Raw genomic sequence first — 17,764 nt, 5'->3', positions numbered from 1 at the left:
TTCTGAAATTAAATCTTTACAGTCCTTGAGAAAAAATAATCACCTCATTATCACCAAAGCTGACAAGGGAAAAGCAACAGTAGTTATGGACTCAGCAAATTACAGAAGAAAACTTTCTCTTTTGCTTTGAGACCGCTCCACATATCAAGAAATTGATTATAATCCAACCAACAGACAACTAAAGAAATTAAATTCTCTCTTAGATGAAGTTATCAGTTTAGATAAAGACACAATTGAAAGACTTAAAACTCATTTTGCAAGACCTCCTAGATTTTATGGTCTTCCAAAAATACATAAGATCAACTATCCTCTTCGTCCAATAGTAGATTGTATTGATTCTCCTACTTACCATACAGCCAAATATCTAGCTAAATTATTGAAATCTTACATTGGCAACTCTAATTCTTTTTTAAAAAACTCCTCAGATTTCTTAGAAAAATTAAAAAATGTCTCATTACAACCTACAGATCTTATGGTTAGTTTTGATATAGAATCTTTATATACCAATGTACCTCTCAAGGAAACTTTAAAATTACTTGCTGACATCTTTCCTGAAGACATTATAAAACTATTCGATTTTGTAATACACTCTGGATATTTCCTATGTCAGAATAAATTTTACAGCCAAGTAGAAGGAACGGCCATAGGAAATCCTCTTTCTCCTGCTTTAGCCAACTTTTATTTAGAACATTTAGAAAAAGTCCTCTTCTCATCTATTTTCCCTCAACCATCCTTTTGGATAAGATATATAGATGACATCTTTACTATTTGGCCACACAGCAAAAACTCTTTACCTTCTTTTTTAAACAGTATCAATTCCTTACATCATCGTATAAAGTTTACTATGGAAACAGAAGAAAACAACCAGTTATCTTTTCTAGACGTTCTCCTCATCCGGTCACCTTCGAATACTCTTACAACTACAGTATACAGGAAACCAACGTTCACAGGTCGTTATATTCTTAAAGAATCAGCCCATCATCCATGTCAAAAAACAGGAATTATAAAATGCCTCATCAGAAGAGCCAAAACTAATTGTTCTACTTTTGATTATCTACAGAAAGAACTTTCTACTATCCAACAACACATGAAACTCAATGGCATTTCTGAAAAAAGTACTCAACATCTTCTCAATTCTTATAATCCTCCACAAAACAACAAAGTTTCAATACGTCGAGTGCCTATTCCTTATATCTCCGGTATTTCAGAACCTATCGCAAGAATTTTAAATAAATATGATTTAACAGCTACGTATTCACCTATTAACAAATTGTCTTCTCATTTTCCTTCTCCTAAAGACAAACACTTAACTTTATCTCTTCCTGGAGTTTATCAAATTCCTTGCAACTGTGATCTCTCCTATTTTGGACAGACTGGACGTTCTCTTGAAAAAAAGAATCCAAGAACACAATCCTCCATTCTTCACAACAAACCTGAAAAGTCTGGATTGGCTCAACACGGGATTGAAACTGACCACAGCATCTTTTGGCCAGGACTCGCCTCTTGCATAGATCCTGTTATAGGTTTGAACGTTTGTTCAAGGAAAGCGTGGAGGCCTTGCTCCATCGTCCCAACCTGAATCGTAATGACTGTATATCTATATCAAAAATCTGGGAAAGTCTAATCAAGATTACTCATTAATTCTTTGCAGCTCGTTGCAAAGGTGTGGGAAGTTCAGATCGCTATTCTTAGGTATTTTCCATAAAATACCTAAGATATTTTGTATTAGGTATTAGGTCTAGCTACTCACTGATGAAGCCTCAAAAAAGGCTGAAACCAGTCTGGGTAGTGACCTCCATCCATAATGTAATAACAGCATACATTTCCTAGGAAATGTGTTTTTACATTATGGAAAATACCTAAGAATAGCGATCTGAACTTCCCACACCTTTGCAACGAGCTGCCCTGGTATTGTACTACGTACTAGGATCACTTGCATTGGCTAACGCTAGTGTCGCCGATACTTTATAGTTTACTATATTCGGCAAGAAACTCTCTGATTCCAATCTTTGTTTTTCCTATTCGGTTTTAAAACTATGTGGGATTTAATATCCCCTTAATTTAAGTTAATTAAATATCTTTCTTGTGTTTACGTGCATATATCTTGTGTTTACGTGCATTCAGTCTTATGTCACAAGTATCCTTAAAATAGCAAAATTATTCACAGCATACATGTCCCTCTTTTTTCATAAACATCCTACCCATAACATACTTCAAATTTATGCACATGAATACCATGAATGAGGTAAGATTAGGATATGGAGGATGGTGAATGGGTAGAATAGGATGCCTGAGGTGGTTCTGACTGCTTCATCAGTGAATGAGTTTAAGGAGAGGTAGGATCCTTGCTCAGAAAACCAACACCTACTTTTAAAACAACAGAGGGGCAATTTGTTTTAGCTTGGAGAGTGGTAAGTGAATGGAATGTACAGATGAAGAGCATAGTGGTAGAGAGGGGGGCAGAGATGGAGAATAAGTTTAAAACACTGAAGGAAACACAGTAATAGACAGTGTTGGTCTGAGAATGGAAGTCTGAAGATAATAAAAATGACACTTTTATGCACTCAGCAGCAGAAGTACTTGAATGTTATGCAAGTCTGCCAGAGCACAAAACAACACATACTCACACAAGATAGTTGTAGTTTCATTGTATCGCTCAGAAATTGCTGAGACAATAAAACTAAGGCAATTTATTATGTCTGATAACTGTGTGTTTCCCAGCAACCTGTTTTTGTGTGTTCTGATCCTAGGTAAAAGCAGGTCTTCATAAGAATGTACAGAGCCAGGAACACCGAAATGTCCAATTGTTCAAGAATCGTTATCCAAGTTATTGGATAACAATTCTTGAACAACTGAAGAAGTCCAATTGTTACCTGTCCAATAGTATTAATACTAATGAATATATTCATAGCAAGTCTAAAGGAAACTAATTTTTTAAAAATCTGTGTGCCTTGTTTATCCTTTTAAATTCCTTGACTAAAAATCTATGTCTATAATTTCAGGAACAGGTTGTGTCAGGTATGCTTATGAAATACTCTATACAGGGTAGTTCAAAATTCCACGTATAAACTTTGAGGGGAGGTAAAGAACATCAAAATCAACCATATTCACATAGAAAAGCATGACTGGAAACGTCACCGGAAGGTACTAACAGGGACACAAAGATACAGAAATAACACAAGGCAGTAAGTAGTGTAAAAACTTTATTAGGTGTAACTTAACAGTTCAATAGTAGTTGGATACATAATATGGTTTCACATCAGGTGCATTGATTACAGTACATTTTCGAAAATATCTGGAGTTTCCCGGATATTAGCAGCGGCGATGCCAATTCTTGCCATTAGGTCCATATCAGAAACAACAGGTATTTCATACACCATGGCTTTAAGGGTCCTCCCACAGAAAGAAATCAATGCTCGATAAATCAGGTGAGAGTGGGGGCCATGCGACGGGTCCATCAAGCTCCAAAGGAACTGTCCAAATACTGATGCACAGAAATGCCAAATGGGCTGGAGCCCCTTCATGTTGGAATCACATCTGCCGACGCACAGTTCATTGGAACATTGTTCAGTAAATGCGGCAGAACTTCTTCCAGAAAGGTCCGATACTTCTGGAAGTCCAGTCGGGGTAGTAACAGGTATGGGCTGACTAATCAGTCAGCGATGATACCTGCCCATACATTAATGGCAAAGCACTGTTGTGCAGGATGTGATCACACAACAGCGTGTGGGTTTTCATGGGCCCACACATGAGCACTCTGGTGATTGAAGATCCCCTTCGTGGGTAAATGAAGCTTCATCCGTGAACAAAACACAAGTTGGAAAATCTGGGTCTACAGCACTTTTCTGCAGAAACCACTGCACAAATTCCACACACTGAGGATAACCTTCGGCCATCAGTAACTCAACCTGTTGCGGATGAAATGGATGTAAGAACTCAGAGTGCAAAAAGCGCAATACACTGGATCGAGATCCTCCTATAGTAGTGGCAACGAATGTGTGCTTGTCTCTGGATTATTGTCCATCGCATGCAACACCTCCTCTTCCATGGCAGTATTTCGTGTTGATCGTGGCCGCCCACTATCATTCCTGCGATCCCTGAATGACCCATAGTCACACAAATTCTGATGCAAATGTGCAAACATTTGGTGATGCAGTACACGTCTGTTTGGGTACCTTTCGCGATACATTCATCCATTACCGTCAGCTAACCCGTAAACGAGATGCATGTCTGCCATCTCAGTGTTCGTAAAACGACGCATGTTCTTCATACGACGTCGAAAGCTTCAAGATAGCCTGGAGGATAAAAGCAATTTGCAGATGTACAATTTCATGGTTAATGTGCTTCAAGAGTCATTTGATAGCAAAAGCTCTCGGGGTGGTAAGACACAGCTTTGAATCTTGTCTAGGAGGTGAGCAACCTTAATTTTAAACTAAAGATGAGTTAGCTTACGGAATTAGTGAGCTTTTAAAATGTAGTTGAGTTAAATAACCTAACATGGATGTGGCAGGCTTGGATTTTTCATCACACATAAAAGACATCTTTAACGATACTGTCATAATTTAAGTGAATACCAAGTTGCCTGGTCATGATAAGCCACTGAGGCTGACAAATGAGAGATCTATACTTCAATAATAAAAATAGAATCAGGCGGCAATCTGCCTGATAACAGATGATAGCTTATATATTATTTTGTATATTTTGGTGACATCATCCCATGATATTATGAAACAAGGCAAGAAAAAGCAAAGCAACTGTCTGCTTTTATAGAAAATTTCCAGTATTGAGACCATCTGTTTTTGGAAAAATAAAGAGCTTAATAAAATAAATCCTAAATGTTTTGTAAATCGTCAGACTTACATCATTAGGGGTACTAGCAAAACATGTACACAAAAAAAAATTTTTTTTTTTTAGATTTATCCCACACATGAAAGGTACAAGAACCTATAAAACATCAGTGCCATGTGTGAGGGGCTTATAAGGGTAGAGAAAGAAGTAACCTACTGACATTCTTTTTAAAGAGCCGTACGTTGAAACTGTTGGAAAACACATTGTGAAAAAGACTGTTCCAGAGGACACAGGTAGATGAAACAAACAGATGCAGAGCTGAAGTACTGCATCTCTGAGATTGAGGATGAAGTGAGCCTATGCGGGAAGGATCATCTATGAGCTGAATTGCTCTCTTCTGGACAGCATCAAGAATTTTCAAGGAAGTTTTAAGTGTACCACCCTGAATGTAGATACAGTATTCCAAGGATGGATGGATGGATTTGTATAGGGTTAGTAGCTGGGTGGGTGTGAAACTACTACTTGAGCAGAAAATAATGCCTAGTTTTTTTTAGAAGCTGAGAAAGCTATTGGGGTGAACTGTCTTTCATTCTGCTGAGAGGTAGTTCCTGTCTGGTTATATGTGTATTACTGAGGATGAGGGAAGGTGAGCTTTTTTAATTTTTATTTTTATTTTTTTATGTTGAGCCCATATATGAGAGGTTAGTTGATCAACCTATAGTACATTAGTACCGTATATGGGTAGTAGGTTGGGAAAGGAGGAACTTGTTTGCATTTAATTTGAAAGACTGTATATTTTATTATGTGCCATGTGGTGTCTAGGTCCAAGGCTACGTAGGTGTCTGAATTTTCTAACAGGATGTCATTTTCTAATGTATTTGTCTGTGTTCAGAACCACTGTTGCATTCCCTTTGACTGCTTTAACTATTACCATGTTTTTTGAGTTTGAGCTGTTAATTCCATTTTCAGTATGTTTCCATGTGGTAATTTAGTTTTGAGAAATAAAGCTAAAGTTTGAATGTGGATGAGGTTTGCATCTCTTAGAGGATGGTGTATCCCTTTTAAATGTGTGCTATAATGTCCACTTTTGGAATGTTCTCTGAGGATAAGGCAAAATTGAAACCTCTCACTAAGAGATTACTTTCAGTGCCAGATTTGGAAGAAAGATTAATGATAATTCTTGAGTGGCCTAGATGTTTTTCTTTTTCTTATTGAAGCCAGTTAAATTTTTTTTAAGAAATTATATTTCTTTCCATTGGAAACAGCTGCAGCTTTGTTAAATGAAGGTTGGTCTTATAATATCCCATAAGTCTGCCAGTAGTAATGTTGCTAGTTCACTGTGTACAGTGAACATATCATGACCAAGCTTTGAAAGCTCTAATCTAGTGGCAAAGACACAGTCTCTTAAGACTGTCAGTTCTGTTTTCTTGTAGATCCTATCTGCTTTGGCTGAATGGAATGTATGTTTGATTCCAACAAATTCAGATGTAATATCATTGTCCCTATATCACACCAGAAACATTGATCTGTTGATGAAGTTCTTATATTTAATTCATAATTTTTTTAGCTTTTTAAGCTTAGACCATAAGCAGTCAATGTAAGCTGATGAATACATAAGTTTATATGGTTTAGCAGTTCTATAGAAAGTTTCCAATATTGAGACCATGAGACAAATAATGAGTTTAATAAAATAAACAAACATGATCTAACAAATTTAGCAGTCATTGGACTTACAGTATCAGGGATACTAGCAAAAGTTACACACACACACAAAAAAAAACTAGAAACAATCATGTGTAATTAATTAACCACATCTAATATGTGTAATTAATTAGTTGTAATTTAATAATGTGTAATTAATCAATTAATTACACATTAAATGTTTTATCAGAACTTTGCAACTGGTAGTTACAAACAAGTAACCAGAATAAAAACATTAAATTAATTACTGCATATACATTGGAACAACACTAGTTGTTGCTGTCGTGTTCTGTAGTTTGTGCATCAAGTAGTTTGGCAAGAAAAAAAAATGCCATAGATTGATCATAATTGTTTTACAAGAAATTCTATTCTTGAGACACTTGCGACATTAAATTAAGAATTATAAACACGTTTAACACAAGAATATTTTAATGTTTGCCAAATATTTCAGTGTGGCCTCATAACAGAGATTCCTTACCTTCCTTTTTAGCCAAAATCAATTCCTTGCATCCTCGTATTAAGTTAATCATGGAGATTGAAAAAGACAAGTTATCCTTTTTAGACATCCTCCTCATCCGCTCACCTTCAGGTATTCTGACAACAGAAAATCCACTTTTACTGGATGTTACATTCTCAAACAATCTGCCCATCATCCTTAACAAAAAACAGGAATCATAAAATGTTTAATTCGACCAGCTAGAACTAATTGCTCAACTCCCCATGAATTACAGAAAGAACTTTCAACTATCAAACATCACATGAAATTAAATGGCTTCTCTGAAAAAATTACACAACATCTGTTCGATTCCTGCAATCCAATCCAGAACAACAAAGAATCAATACATCGAGTTCCAATTCCATATATTTCTGGGATTTCAGAACAACCAATTTCAAGAATTCTGAAGAAACATGATTTAACAGCCACTTATATCCCTATTAACAAAATATCCATCTATTTCCCCTCTTCTAAAGATAAATGCTCAACTATGTTTCTGCCTGGTGTATATCAAGTTCCTTCATACATTCTTCACAACAAATCCGATAAGTCTGGATTGGCACAGCACGGGATAGAGACAAGTCACAACATTCTCTGGTCCAAGACTCACCTTCTACACAGATGTCACTATAAATTTGAACACTTATTCAAAGAGACTGCTGAGGCCACTTCAATGCCCTAACTTGAATCGAAATGACTGTATATCCTTGTCAAAAATATGGAAAAGTTTAATCTGGATAACACACTAAAAGGGTTTTTTTTTTTTTTTTTTATCTGAGACCTTTAATTCTTACATTAATCTAATGTTATCTTTAATTGAATTTATAAATTAAGATTGTTATATGAAATTGTGAATTAATACCCATAATTTATTCATCACTCTAATGAAATTTACCTCTCTTTAACGCTTAGCAATGTAACATCACGTGGCTCGTTCTACTTTTGAATGATCAATTGTTTGTATTCCACCTTGTAAAACTGTTCCTATCAAGCCACTGAGGATAGTCTGTTAGTTTCAGACTGAAATATTTGGCAAACATTAAAATATTCTTTTGTTAACATGTTTATAATTCTTGTTTTACAAGAAAGTTCAAGAAATCCACTGAAAAGCTACAGATCTGCACACAATGTAACAAAAATCAAGGCTTAATCCTGAACAAGTCTGGTCTGCTTTCATTAAAAAAAACTAACCAATGCGGACTTAGGATATGACATGTGTGATGCTACAGAACATGACAACAACCACTAACATTGTTCCACAGCATATCTAATGTTTTTTTCTCTCTTTATTTTTTTAATTTTGATTACTTGGTTGTATGTACCAATTGTGAAGTTCTGATAACATCTAATGTGTGTAGTTAGTTGTTTCTAGTATTTTTTGTGTATAACTTTTGCTGGTACCCCTGACAATGTAAGTCTGATAACTTATGAAACTTGTAGGGTCATATTTGTTTATTTTATTAAACTCATTATCTGTCTAAAACATGTTGCCTCAATACCAGAAACTTTCTACAGAACTGCTATACCACAGAAACTTACTTATTAACTATCTACTTATCACTCTCTTCCATACTCCTTCAGTAGTACCCTCACATTTCCCAGACATAAATTACTACCACACCACATGAATCCTTATATTAATCAGAGCAAAAATTATAAGCAACATTGGCTGATGATAGCAAGGGAATTAAGTTCACATAAGGTACACATGAAAGGGGAAAGTAGTAGCAATGGTTATGAGGCAGTGTGGTGTAACATAGAGGATGAGAGGAAGACATGTTTAATTGGATGTTGCTATAGGCCTGGGAATGTGGAGTGTGGTGATGAAGAAATGTATAAAAAACTTCGATTAGCGAACAAAGGAAGGGTAATTATTATGGGTGATTTTAATTATGGCGGTATAGATGGGAGTGAATAAATAGAATTTGGAAATAAGGAAACTGAATTTCTTGAATTCTTGAGAGAAAACTATCTCAGGCTGATGATAGCATGATCGAGACGCAAGAATCGAAAGTACTAGATCTGATCATTTCATCAGAGGATGTAATTGTGAGATGGGTTTCACACTTTTGTCCAGCTGGTGAAAATGATCATGAAGTAATCGCTTGTTGTGGCTAGTCATATGCAGGCACTTGTGAGGAAAGGATATATGTGAAATTATAAGACTGGTGATTATGACAAGCTTAGGACACAGCTTGTAGCTGTAAAATGAAATGTGGAATTGAGTAGTAAGGAAATAAATAGTGCATGGGAATAGACAAAGAAATACACAATAGCATCAATAGGTGAATGTATTCCGAAGGCCAAAAGGCTGAATAAGGTAGGTGTAAAATGGATGAATGTGGAACTTATGCATTAAATCTGGAAAAAGAAAGTACTTTGAAGGAAGTACAAGATCAAAAATGGTAATAATCAGTCACATAAAGAGTATAAAGAACAAGCCAAGAGAGTGACTCAGTTAGTAAGGAAAACAAAAGTGTATGAGCAGAAATTGGAAAATCAGGCAAAGAAAACCCCTAGAGAGTTTTTAGATATGTGGCAAGTAGAAGGTAGAATGATCATGGTAAGATGAAGTTAATGGATGAAAGTGGTTGAATGGTAAATGCTGCAGAAAATATTGTTCAGTTATTCAGTGATCAATTTATTATTATTATGTGACACCTCCAGGGAGTCCAAAGACTCATCGAGGTAGAGTGTGCCAACAGCATCAAACAATTGATTCCCTTCCAACTACTAACTGTGCTCAAACTTGCTTAACTTTTTGAGAGTCATTAGTAGCACCGGTGTGCTTAAGGGTCAAAGCTGAATAACTGAGAGGAGACCACCTCATAGCTTTTAAAGGAATGTGGAGAACTGAAAAGGGCTTCTGACCTGATGTCCAATCCTCACCTTCTCGTGGTGCACCCTGTTAGGTATCTACCTGGATACTGAACAAAGAAGGATAGGCTGGCAATTTGGGATTTAGCTGACTGAATTTTATTCCTATTGGCTTAAACCAAAATAAAAAATTATGGTACAACATGACAGAATTTCATGCCAGTTGGGGCGTCGGCGGGTTAAAAGATCCCCGTTATTTTCGGCATGAAACCAGGGCAAACAGCGAAAAGTCAGCTACTGGAACAAATCTGAAAACACACCCCAACTCAACGTCATCAGAGTTAAAGATCGGTACTACCAACATAAGAAGCCTGAATGGCAAAGAAATGGAGCTAGCTTAGGAATTAGATAAGTACCAGATCGACATAATAGGGATGACTGAAACAAAAAACACCAAAACTGGTGAGATCTTTCTGAGCAATAAATACAAAATGTTATATTCAGGCAATGACAATCAAGGAAAAGAAGGAGTAGCCATAGTATTCAACACAAAATACAAGGCTAATCTTCTTGTATGGCAGTCAGTCTCAAGTAGAGTAATATGGGCAAATATGAGAATGGGGAACTGGACAACGAGACTTATTTGTACCTATGGTCCCACAGAAGGTTCTACTAAGGTAGAAGTGGAGGAATTTTTTGACACTTTAGAAAAAGCAACTGACACAATGAAAAAGGAAAAGTTGGTCCTTGTTGGGGATCTAAATAGCAGAGCAGGAAATGATTGTCAGACATACAAAAATATTTTGGGAAAATTTGGAGAAAAGAGCAAACCTAATAATAATGGCAAATACCTGTTAGATTTCTGCTCAGGACATGGACTGGTTATTGCTAACACCATGTTCCAACATAAAAATGTGCATAAATTCACATGGAGAGAAGAAGCAAGGAATAAGAAAAGTCTCATTGACTATGTTATTGTTGATAGTAATGTTTTCTCCCTGGTGCAGGACACTCTGGTGTCCTGCACCAGGGAGAAAAGGATTTGAAATTGGTAGTGATCACTATTTAGTCTTGAGCAGGATAAAATTGAATTTCCTTTTGAAAAGAAAAACATGTAAGAAAGTTTTAAAGCAAATAAAAGTTGAGCAGCTCTCTGATGTGAACTGTAGACTAAAATACACAAAGTTTATTGAAGAAAAAATGAAAGACTTTGAGAACAGGAACCAAACCTTAGAGATTCAGTGGCAAGCCTTGAAGAAAACCCTGATTGATTCAGCCAAAGAGGCATGTGGTGAGGTTGTCTGCAAGGATAGAAAAATCAGAACTCCATGGTGGACACAGGAAGTTAAAGAGGCAGTGAAGGTAAAGAAGAAAGCATATCAAAAGTTCTTGGCAAATAAGTCAGCTTGTACTCTTAGAGAATATAGAGACAAATGTAAGAAGCTAAATACTGTGTAAAACTAGCTAAACAAAAGTTATGGGAGGACGTTGGCAAGAACATAGAATATAAATATCAAGAAGGTGGTAAGATATTGGTTGTTGAAGAAGCTTAGAAATGGAGGAAAGAGTGCTGTAAAAGGAGTTAGAGATGATAAAGGTGACATGAAAACAGGAGAAAAAGATAATTACTTCGAAAAATTGCTAAATGAAACAAGCAGTGATAGCACAGTGGTAAAAAAACACTCAACAGGTATACAGACAAGAATACATATTCATACTAGAAGTAGAAAATGCCATCAAAGGCTTGAAATGTGAAAAGGCAGCAGGAATAGATCATATTTGACCAGAAATGCTGAAGTATGGAGGTATAAAAGTAACACAGTGGCTGCACTGCATAGTTCAGAAGGCCTGCACAGAGGGACAAATTCCTGATGATTGGAGTAGAGCTCTCATAGTACCCATATATAAAAAGGGAAATAAAACTGAATGTGAGAATTACAGAGGTATATCCTACTGAATGTTACTGGTAAGATTAATGCAAGTATATTTGAGAAATGGTTGACAAGAATTGTGGAAGAAAAGCTTGGTGAAGAACAAGCTGGATTCAGGCCAAATAGAGGTTGTCATGATGAGATCTTCTCTTTACGACATATAGTTTAGAAATCATGGGAATATAACAAAGATCTGTATTTGAGTTTTGTAGATCTGGAAAAGGCATAAGACAAGGTGCCAAGAGAGAAGCTACTCAATATACTACAGTTATACGGTGTCAATGGGACATTATATCAAGCAATACTTAGTCTTTATTTGAGTTGTAAGTCAGCAGATAGAATTGAAGGAAGTACGGGAAGATGGTTTAATGTTAAATCTGGAGTCAGACAAGGATACGCATTATCTCCTTTGTTATTCATTATCTATATGGATCACATTATGAAGGAAAGTGGTATTAAACCTGATATCAAAATTGGAGATGCTAATCTCAGCTCTCTGCTTTATGGAGACGATGTTATACTTCTAAATAAATCCGCTAGAAGTCTGCAAGATTCCCTGACTAAACTCAATAGCTGTTGAAATAGATATGGTATGAAGGGTCAGCAATAACAAGACAAAGACAATGAAAACAGGCAAAATGTCAACTGCATTGTGAATGGAAAACCTATACTACAAGTAAAACATTTCAGCTATTTAGGCACGATATTTAGTGAAGATGGTAAATTAAATATGGAAATAGACAACATAATGAGCAAAGCTGGTATGGTAGGCAGTCAGTTGAATAAATTCATATGGAATAAGAGAGAAATTAGTCGGAACACTAAATTAGCTGTATACAAGACAGCTTTAATGTATGGATCTGAGAGCTGGGTCAGAAGTAAAACACTTGACCAAAGACTAGAGACTGCAGATGTGAGAGTCCTGAGAAAGATTAGGGGAATGAACAGATGGCAATATTACATTAAAAATTAGTATATTAGGAAAGAATTTGACATTGTCAGCATCCAGGAATGCGTTAGCAGAGCCAATCTCAGGTGGTATGGCCATTTAAACAGAATGGACGAGGAAAGATTATCAAAACAGGTGTTTTCTGCCAGTTTGGCAGGAAAACGACCCAGAGGAAGACCAAGATATAGGTGGATTGATATAGCAAAAAGTGCCTTAGACAATAGAAATGTAAGATCTGATAATGTTGAAGTCTTGACAAGTAACAGACTGATTTGATGGAAAATTGTAGATAGGAAGTTAGTAATGATGTAAATTTTTCATGTAGTACTATCATATCCTGTACACCTCTTGAGGATACATGGCAGGAATTTGATGATGATGATAATTAGTAGCAGAAGCTCTACCAATCGACCAACCGTTGCTAGTGTTTATAAGGTGTTTCATCCTGATCAGGGTGGAATCCTGAGGAAATTAAGTTTAGAGGACACAGGAGGGGATGGTTTAATTGTGGGTGAGCAGGAGGTATTTAAGGAAACAAATAACCTTGATGTCAATAAGGGAATAGGATTTGATGATATATCATCACACATCTTAAAGGAATGTTCCAGGGAATTCTAGTAGCATTGGCATGACTGTTTAATGAAAGTCTTACAACAGCACAGGTTCCAACAGGTTTTACCCTTTGAAGGAGGGTAAAATTGTTCCACTGCATAAGACTGTAGCTTCAAATTATAGGCCAGTGTGAATTCTAGAGTTGTGGTGAAGGTAGTGGAAAGATTGGTGAGAAGTAGAATACAGAAATGGATTGATAACAGCAGTATTCTCTGTGGTTATCAGCATGGATTTGTTAAGGGGAGATCATGTTTCACTAACTTACTTATGTACTATAACAAGGTGTCAAATGCCTTGGATAGGGGAGATGTATATACATCTCCCCTAGATTTTGCAAAGGCTTTTGATAGACTGCCACATGACAAGCTTTTAAATAACAGATGGGATTGGATAACAGGCTTCTGAGTTGGATCAGTGACTATTTGTCGGATAGGTATCAGGAAGTTAAAAATGGTGGGTGTGGTATCCTGAAAGAGAAGGGTCACTAGTGGTGTGCTGCAGGGTCAGTTTTGGGGCCATTGTTGTTCAATCTGTATCTTAATGATATTGGGATGGGTTTAACACGGTGATATGCAGTTGTTTAAAACTGGGGAGAGCAATGCAGAGTCAAGCGGATGTTATGGCCTTACAAGAGGATTTGGACAGATTGCATGAATGGGCAGGTAGGGAAACTGTCAGTTGAATGTTGCAAAGTGTAAGGTTTTTGAGATTTGGTAAAAGTGATGGGATGCAAAATATACACTTGGTGGGAAAACTTTAAAGGAAGTAGAGGAGATGAGAGATCTAGAAGTGATGGTGGGCAAGGACCTGAAATTCAGGGGCCACATTGCACAAGTTGTGAAGACATCACATCGGACAATGGCAATGATGCAGAGGATCCTAACATGCAGAAATGAAAATGAATCCATACGAGTCCTTGGATCAGGCCTCATATGGATTTCTGTGCATAGATTTAGTCGCCTGGTTTTCATGGTATATTGGAAAGGGTCCAGAGAAGACACAAAGGTGGTCAGTGGTGTTTGGAATGTGGAGTACGAGGACAGATTGAGAGAATGTAAGTTGCAGGGCCTAGTGAATAGGAGGAAGAAGGGAGGATATGACTGAGACACATAAGTTTGTCAGGGGTTGTTATCAGGTTGATATGGAATTGATTTTTCATAAAATGGGAGAGGAGGGTAGAACAAAAGGCCATTACTGGAAAGTGTATGAGGAGGGTGTAAGCAGAGGAGTGATGAGTGGTTCTTTGCATGGAGAGTGGTTGGTGAGTGGAACGCATTGCCTGAGTGTGTTGTGGGCATTGAATTAAAGCACGATTGGATTAGCATTGTGTGCAATAGTGTGTACCTCCCACAATGAGTCTCTGACTCCATGGAGGTCAAATGTTAATAATAATAATAATAATTTAATTTGTCCAACATCTAAAACATTACGAAATACTGATGCTTTTCTGATACATTCTGCCTGACCTTACCATAAACGTCCTTAAGAACATGGAACCCAACAGATTTCTGAATGTGATAAAGGCTCGTATCAATAACAATATAATAAATTTAGTTTAATCCTTTATCCAAGTGTAAGCAAACAAAGTTTGTGCCTGAAGTATCTTCAGGACTGAGGCAACTCGTAATAAAGGTGGACCAAGCTCTCATCACTTCTTGTCTCAGTATCTCCCATAATGCAAAACACATCTCTTTGTGGACATGTATAATGCTATGCATTAAGGGAAGGGCCACTACCCAGACCGGTTTTCAACCTTTATTGAGGTCTCGTCAATGGGAGCCAGACCCAGAAGTGGTGATACTAAGGTAGAAGCAATGGAGAGGTCATATTTACCTATATGAGTTGCCAAAAGGTGTACCACCTTATTATTAAATTACTCTGGATTTAGAGAAAGATGTTGGAAGTTTATTTTCCACTTGGTTAGACTATTATAAATTTAGTTTAATCCTTTATCCAAGTGTAAGCAAACAAAGTGTTCACATGAAGTATCTTCAGGACTGAGGCAACTCGTAGATGAGAGCTTGATCCACCTTTACTACGAGTTGCCTCATTCCTGAAGATACTTCAGGAGCAAACTTTGTTTGCTTACACTTGGATAAAGGATTAAACTAAATTTATGATAGTCTAACCAAGTGGAAAATAAACTTTCAACATCTTTCTCTAAATCCAGAGTAATTTAATAATAAGGTGGTACACCTTTTGGCAACTCATATAGGTAAATATGACCTCTCCATTGCTTCTACCTTAGTATCACTACTTCTGGGTCTGGCTCCCACTGACGAGACCGCAATAAGGGTCGAAACTGGTAGTAGCCCTTCCCTTAATGCATAGCATTATACATGTCTGCAAGGAGATGTGCTTTGCATTATGGGAGATACTGAGACAAGGAGTGATGAGAGCTTGGTCCACCTTTACTACAAGTTGCCTCAGTCCTGAAGATATTTCAGGTGCAAACTTTGTTTGCTTACACTTGGATAAAGGATTAAACTAAATTTATTATAGTCTAACTAAGTGAAAAATAAACTTCCAGTTCATATCAATCTTTAGAAGAATGCAGCAATGCTAACTTGCAAATCAGATGAAAGACTAACAGATTTAAAGAATAAACAAGTCTGGATGATTTTTCCAATAAACCTTTAAGTATTGCATAAAGATATTATGAATGTTGCCTTTGAAGGATCAAGTGAAATATATGGTGTCTAATACCTTATCCATGGCTTATGTTATAGTGAGTAGCTATTTATAACAAACTAAAGTCACTACTGAAAATTTCCAACCAAAGACTCAATGAGCATGTGTGTGTGTGCTCCCTGGTTGTCGTTTTTTATTTATTTATTCAAATGGTGTTTCCTTCCTTTTCTCCTCCGTCCCTAATGGGGCAAGTTGAGCCCCCTCATGGGGGGTTAAGTATTTATGGCTGTAGATCTGTCTGTGTGTTCACGGGGCCGGTTTACCTGCTTGCGGGATGAAAAAACCCTGCTGTCCACGCCCAAGACCGGCTAACTTGGCTATGGCTGAAGAAGATCCTTAAACTCCTCACATCGGCGACTCGATCGAACCCAGGACACTCCTTCCCCAGGCATATGTTTGTGAAGCGCAAAGCCACTAGGCTAACCGTGCGGACCCTGGTTGTGGTTATGAAATGGTATGAAAATGTTATTATATACCAGAGAAGTTGATCAGCCTAAGTGATTAAGATCACATATTTGGATCCAGATATTATTATTAGTGTAATAAGTTAATTTGAAAGATTGAGTGAGAGACAAAGAAATTTAAAAAATAATGCTGACCTGGTTGGCCGAGTAGTTAGCGTAGCCGCTCTACAGCCAAAAGGCTGCAGGTTCGAATCCCGCCATGGGTATGGATGTTTTTGAAAGTCTGTGGAAATACTAGTGGTAGTGGCAGGCAGTAGATGGTGGATTGAGTGGTGGAGACAGAGAGATGTAGAGTAGGTGTCCTGCTTCGATGAGTCTTTGGACTCCCTGAAGGTGTCACATAACAATAATACCTTTATTTACAACCAATTAATATTAATGTAAATTTATGGTATTACCTTAACAGTGTGTATAAAATGTTTATGGTTTTCAAGAAATATATATAAATTTGAATTATGAATATAAGCTTATCTCCTAAAGAGAAAAAGGCCCACAAATTTAACAGAATTAAAGAACATAAACGTTTCTTACCTTCTCTTCAAAATCACAGGATTTGATGAGAATATATAAACTTCAAACTTATAAGATAGAGTTTCTTCTGCTCTCAATAATGGCCAGTAAAATATAATTACTTTGCTCATACCTGTTTTTCTTCTCAAACAAGAAAATATGTGCACGTTCCTTGAGAGAGTGAGAGAGAGAACGAATTTCTTCTTTCTTTCATACCTTCTCTGCAATATCAGTTCCTTTTTCCTTGTGAAAAGTTCTTTCTTATCTTTGAACACAAAAATAATTCATCTCTTTCAGGTTTACAGAGCTTAACTAGATATGTTTTCTGCATAGCTTGCCTGGTTGCCCGAGTGGTTAGTGTATCAGCTCTCCAGCCAAAAAGGATGCAGGTTTGAATCCCACAGTGGGCATGGATATTTGTGATTGTCTGTGAAAATACTAGTTGTGGTGGGCAGTAGATGCCGTTGGTGGATTGAGTGATGGAGACAAAAGGTTGTAGAATAGATGTCCTTCGATGAGTCTTTAGACTCCCTGGAAGTGTAGGTAATAATAATATATCAAAAGGAATTGTCTGTTGCTTTGGGAGAAACTATATATCACTTTGAGCATTTATGGGGTAAACTTTGTTTACCCCATAAATGCTCTTTTCCACCTTTCTGGCTTAAGCCTTCCTTTAAATTCTATTTACCCCCCTAAATTTAAAACCTTTTCAGAATGTTGTCTCTGTTCTAATCCACACAACAGCTGTTCAGAAGTAAAAATTCGAACAAGCATACTACTGTCTGATGTCGTAAGCAACATAGCA

General features: G+C 36.9%; 1 protein-coding gene across 1 annotated transcript in view; it reads right to left on the bottom strand.

Moving 5' to 3' along the window:
- Positions 1–17,764, bottom strand: part of LOC150095443 (endoplasmic reticulum metallopeptidase 1-like) — a 331,828-nt gene that overhangs the window by 276,696 nt on the left and 37,368 nt on the right. The gene's annotated exons all lie outside the window — the stretch shown is intronic.

Source organism: Typopeltis vanoorti, chromosome 20 (genome assembly GCF_054136105.1).
Source record: "Typopeltis vanoorti isolate ZY-2024b chromosome 20, IOZ_Tvanoo_1.0, whole genome shotgun sequence".
NCBI lineage: Eukaryota > Metazoa > Arthropoda > Arachnida > Uropygi > Thelyphonidae > Typopeltis > Typopeltis vanoorti.
This window is presented reverse-complemented; position numbering and strand designations above follow the sequence as displayed.